Source organism: Armigeres subalbatus, chromosome 3 (assembly GCF_024139115.2).
Source record: "Armigeres subalbatus isolate Guangzhou_Male chromosome 3, GZ_Asu_2, whole genome shotgun sequence".
NCBI lineage: Eukaryota > Metazoa > Arthropoda > Insecta > Diptera > Culicidae > Armigeres > Armigeres subalbatus.
In genome coordinates, this window is record NC_085141.1 from 99391510 (window position 1) to 99397509 (window position 6000).

The 6000-nt window shown below is 40.6% G+C and overlaps 2 non-coding genes across 2 annotated transcripts; one reads left to right on the forward strand and one right to left on the reverse strand.

Moving 5' to 3' along the window:
* The first annotated feature begins 1973 nt into the window (after positions 1-1973).
* On the forward strand, positions 1974-2045 carry Trnap-cgg (transfer RNA proline (anticodon CGG)). The gene has a single exon. It is a non-coding gene; the product is annotated as a tRNA-Pro (tRNA).
* A 1821-nt stretch (positions 2046-3866) lies between these two features.
* Trnae-uuc (transfer RNA glutamic acid (anticodon UUC)) lies at positions 3867-3938 on the reverse strand. The gene has a single exon. It is a non-coding gene; the product is annotated as a tRNA-Glu (tRNA).
* Positions 3939-6000: the final 2062 nt, after the last annotated feature.

Below are 6000 nucleotides of genomic sequence, written 5' to 3' on the forward strand. Positions count from 1 at the left end.
AATTGATTTTTTATTTGGTTTATCGACGGTTGGAATTAATATACGGGCTGTTATTAATATGGGAACAGATACCCTAGATAAAGTAGCTCAAGGATACGTTCTGATAAATTTACTGATGGAAGACATTTTGCGAAACGACGGATAAACGAAACTGAAGAAGGAACTTAAAGAACACTTAAAGAAGGAATCACATCTACTATTGCCTTATTTCGAGCAGGTGCCTACTTTTAAAGAAGAGTTCACTTCCACCCTTCCCTTATTCCGCGCAAACCCCTTATTGTTTAAGACGGAATCACATCAACTATTGCCTTAAATAATAAACGTTGCCTTTCACTGGGCAAACCATAAATCCAATGGAGGAAAATTATCATTGTTTTATACTCGGCTAATGCAAGGTTTCTACGAAATTATTATGTCTTTTTAATATTATTATCGACCGGTATTATATTCACCATTCCGGTTTTTTCAGCACTACTGAGTCAAGCAACTAGTTTAGTGAACCCCGGAAAATGTATGCCAAATGTCCGATATGCTAAATGAGTAAATGACCCTCACTTTTGACGCTGTTCTCATAAACGTAATCCGGCGTATGGTATAGATAATTTAATTTAATTTTTTGAAAACAAATGTTTTGTTGAGATTTTCTTGTTAGTTAGATATCAGTTGCATATGTTTTGTTCTCTACTGTGTAAGTATTAAATAAGTCAATCTTTTGTTCACAACAAAGTTTTTTTTCGTGATATCCGTGATACCGAGAATCGGTATCGGTAAAATTATTTTAGCAGTTTTTCAAACAGAATAGCAGTTTCTATTTTGCTGAGTTGGCGGCTTTGTGAATTTTTCCGAGACGCAAACTGAGTGTGCAATATTTTTGCTTACGTTCGAATGCAACTTCGAACAAAATTTGATGCGCATTCTCGTTTACGCCAATTCCAAATGGAAGAACGTTTCGAATGAATCAATTTCTTTAAAGGTAACGGTCGTTCGTAAACAAGAGAAGGGTTGATAATCTTTTATAACATTCGAGAAAGGCACCATCAAAAGAAAGTAAATTAATCTGGGATTTATATTTATTATAATGAGTTGAAAGCACAGCCTGGTTTTCTTCTCTAGGCTGCAACCAGCTGACTTCTATTCATGAAAAGCTTCTGAATATATTCTGCCATGTGTGAGGGTAGCTTATGACATTTAAATAAAATTTCCATAAAAATACGATTTGAAGAAATATTTAATACCATGCATGGAGTGCTCGTTGTTATACATTTGTTCATTTACCTTAATGAAATTGGACTTCAAATGCATCCAAAAGCATTCAGCTTGATTAAAAAAAGTTCTTGTTTGCAACTGAAAGCATGCTTGAAAAGCAGGCATGCGTTAAATATGACTCCATATTTAGATAAACGTTGCAGATCTTAAATAACATTGTTGGCTTCAAAACTTTTTTGAAGACCATGAATCACTCAACAAGACTACTTTGAAAGTATGTAATAGAAAACCTTAATATTATTACGCGTATATGAACCGAGATGAAATGAGAATTCATACTCGTAAATTAGTTGCGCCATATTACAGAAGAAGAATTTCAAAAGCAAACCTTCCTTCGTTTTGTGTAATTTAATCTCGACTTGTCGCCATGTGTCGATCACCTTTTTACCTACCTGAACATCACAAACACTATTTCACATGAAGCGACCTACAAAGCGAAGGAACAACGAAATAGCCCAGCAGAAGCACGTTAACCGCGCTGCAGCTTATTATTCTTGCGTTCTTTAGTCCCATCCACCTATGCGTTACTTCCACTGAGAAGCTATTTGCACGATTCAAGCGATCCACCTTTATCAGATCAGAAGCCATGCGAGTGGACGGGCAAAGCTGAGTGCGATTCTCTTCACTAAGCGCGCGGAAAGGCGTGTGAAACTGTTCTCGTCGGGGAGGTGGAATGCAAACTGTAGTGTTTGCCCCCCTTCCACATCGGCTCGTTGGTCTAGGGGTATGATTCTCGCTTCGGGTGCGAGAGGTCCCGGGTTCAATTCCCGGACGAGCCCGCGTGGATATTTTTTGGTCAACCATTTCACTGTTGAACCTGAATTCATTGGGATGAATTTTCTTGAAAATTAACTCTAGCCAACCCAACAAGAGGCAAGAGCTTGAAGATAATACTAAATGCGTTTATGCGTTGCAATTTACTTTTATGAGTGCATTTTACGGTTTTATATCCTACTTATAACTGCTTGCACGACATGCTGCAGCATGGTGCTGGCTGCAGAGGAAATTGATCGTAACAAGTGAATTTGCTTATCAAAAAAGATTCCATTAACCATCGGATGCGGGCGGATCATAAAGTGAAACCTCTTCGATATGAGTCATAAATGTAGCAACGTGGCATTTAATTTAAGTCCGCTTTTATTACATCGTTGGTGGTTGTACTACTTAATAAAGATGTGTTGAAGTCGCAGCGATTAATATTAAATAAGTTGACATTGACCTGATGACATTCATTTTAACGCGTTCAGGATGAAAAATATGAAAACCATAAAATTATAATTCCATAATCTCAAAAGTGAAGGTAACAAATCTGTTGGTGTAACTGTATGTAATTACTTATTATACGTAATAAATGCAAACCGAAGAGCCTCTGTCGTCCTGTCGGTTGCTTTCATTTCAAATGTAACCTCATCGCTCCTCACAGCTGTCATAGACAATTCAATGCATCTCACCATATCGTGCCAGCTTCATCAACCTGTTCATTAATTCATAAAACCACCTGATTCATATGTGGGACTCCTGCGATGCCCCATAAAAGCTTTTGTCGGTCATCAGCGCCGCCGCTCGGTATCATACATTTAATACCGGCATTCGAATCTAGGTCATCTCGGGAATGACACCCCACATGTCGTCACTCGCTCCACCAATGAACGTGTGCTGCAGGATGATGTGCATCGTAAATATTTTATTATCGCCTATATTACATCGCCAACGCAGCAGTTTTATTGCAAAATTTCATATCCCATTTAATTTCCTCCGCACGCGATATACATTATGTGTACTTGGTCGATGCTATGAGAAGACTAGCTCCGAATATGGTGGATACAATTTTGTGCAATTTTCGGTGGTTCAAGTTTAATAGCGATGTAAGGCAAACCCCTTTTCTTGCGGAATCATGGAGGAAGAAACTCGTTTTAAATGTGGAGATCGCATCACGTCCTTGAATTGCTCACGAAAAAATGGGTGTTTGCATTGCGTGCATATGCCAACGGTGAACATTTTTCCTTACGGTTTTGTAAGACTTTATAAATTTTAAGGTAGGGGGAATGACGGCTTTGGCAGGTTTTGTTCTATTATTGGCAGGGGGGTTTTTATGACTGACTAGGCTCAAATTTGGCCTAAACATTCTTTGCATATCAAAAAATATTGTGGCCAAATTTCATAAAATTTGGTCGACAAAAACCCCCCTGCCAATAATAGAACAAAACCTGCCAAAGCCGTCTTTCCCGCTATATTATAAATCAAGACAAAATTTTCAAAACGACTCATCTGCTTTTGTAAACAAAGATTCAAACGACGATTTGACGAATCTGATAGCTCTCCCACGCAAACCAACACCATCAACAGGTAGCGAAATTTTTTACCTACCTATTGATGGCGTTGGTTTACGTGGGAGAGCTATCAGATTCGTCAAATCGTCGTTTGAATCTTTGTTTACAAAAGCAGATAAGTCGTTTTGAAAATTTTGTCTTGACTTTGTCATAACTATGCTATGCTTTGCACAGTGATGTAATATTTTCGCTATGCTATTGTTAGTAATAAAACTACTACAAAATTTAGTCTTCATTAATTCGAAACACTTGAACCTTAATGAAAAAAATTTCCCATACCGGGAATCGAACCCGGGCCTTCTGGGTGAAAGCCAGATATCCTAGCCACTAGACCATATGGGAATACATAAACACAAAAAAATCCGTACCATAGTTGCTTGATCAAGAGATCTATATACATAAAAATGAATTTCTGTCTGTCTGAACCTTATAGACTCGGAAGCTCAAAGAAGTTATCCAGTACCATACCAGCCAGTAAATTTATTGTTCTAAAATCATTTTAGTACAGGAAGATATCCAGCGCCATACCAGCCAGTAAGCATATGATCACACTGGCTGGAGTAAAAATTTCCTTGGAGTTTCCCTCAGAGTTTTCCTAGAGCCCCCAGTGAAGTTTTCCTGAAGTGATTTTCCACGGCTAATAGGTGTGAGGTGAGCAGCCGATGCAAGAATTGATTAATTCGAATAATTTTGATTAATATCCAGTGACCTCGACCTCACTGGCTGGACTGGCGTTGCATCCAATCAACTCGGAATTTCCCTCAGAGCTTTCCCAGAGCCCCCAGTGAAGTTTTCCTGGAGAGATTTTCCACGGCTAATAGGTGTGAGGTGGGCAGCCGATGCAAGAATTGATTAATTCGAATAATTTTGATTAATATCCAGTGACCTCGACCTCACTGGCTGGACTGGCGTTGCATCCAATCAACTCGGGATTTCCATCAGAGTTTTCCCAGAGCCCCCAGTGAAGTTTTCCTGAAGAGATTTTCCACGGCTAATATGTGCGAGGTGGGCAGCCGATGCAAGAATTGATTAATTCGAATAATTTTCATTGATATCCAGTGACCTCGACCTCACTGGCTGGACTGGCGTTGCATCCAATCAACTCGGGATTTCCATCAGAGTTTTCCCAGAGCCCCCAGTGAAGTTTTCCTGAAGAGATTTTCCACGGCTAATATGTGCGAGGTGGGCAGCCGATGCAAGAATTGATTAATTCGAATAATTTTCATTGATATCCAATGACCTCGACCTCACTGGCTGGAGTGGCGTTGCATCCAATCAACTCGGAATTTCCCTCAGAGTTTTCCTAGAGCCCCCAGTGAAGTTTTCCTGAAGAGATTTTCCACGGCTAAAAGGTGTGAGGTGGGCAGCCGTTGCAAGAATTGATTAATTCGAATAATTTTCATTGATATCCAGTGACCTCGACCTCACTGGCTGGACTGGCGTTGCATCCAATCAACTCGGAATTTCCCTCAGAGTTTTCCCAGAGCCCCCAGTGAAGTTTTCCTGAAGAGATTTTCCACGGCTAATATGTGCGAGGTGGGCAGCCGATGGATTAATTCGAATAATTTTCATTGATATCCAGTGACCTCGACCTCACTGGCTGGAGTGGCGTTGCATCCAATCAACTCGGAATTTCCCTCAGAGTTTTCCCAGAGCCCCCAGTGAAGCTTTCTTGAAGAGATTTTCCACGGCTAATATGTACGAGGTGGGCAGCCGATGCAAGAATTGATTAATTCGAATAATTTTCATTGATATCCAGTGACCTCGACCTCACTGGCTGGAGTGGCGTTGCATCCAATCAACTCGGAATTTCCCTCAGAGTTTTCCCAGAGCCCCCAGTGAAGTTTTCCTGAAGAGATTTTCCACGGCTAATATGTGCGAGGTGGGCAGCCGATGCAAGAATTGATTAATTCGAATAATTTTCATTGATATCCAGTGACCTCGACCTCACTGGCTGGAGTGGCGTTGCATCCAATCAACTCGGAATTTCCCTCAGAGTTTTCCCAGAGCCCCCAGTGAAGTTTTCCTGAAGAGATTTTCCACGGCTAATATGTACGAGGTGGGCAGCCGATGCAAGAATTGATTAATTCGAATAATTTTCATTGATATCCAGTGACCTCGACCTCACTGGCTGGAGTGGCGTTGCATCCAATCAACTCGGGATTTCCTTCAGAGTTTTCCCAGAGCCCCCAGTGAAGTTTTCCTGAAGAGATTTTCCACGGCTAAAAGGTGTGAGGTGGGCAGCCGATGCAAGAATTGATTAATTCGAATAATTTTCATTGATATCCAATGACCTCGACCTCACTGGCTGGAGTGGCGTTGCATCCAATCAACTCGGAATTTCCCTCAGAGTTTTCCCAGAGCCCCCAGTGAAGTTTTCCTGAAGAGATTTTCCACGGCTAAT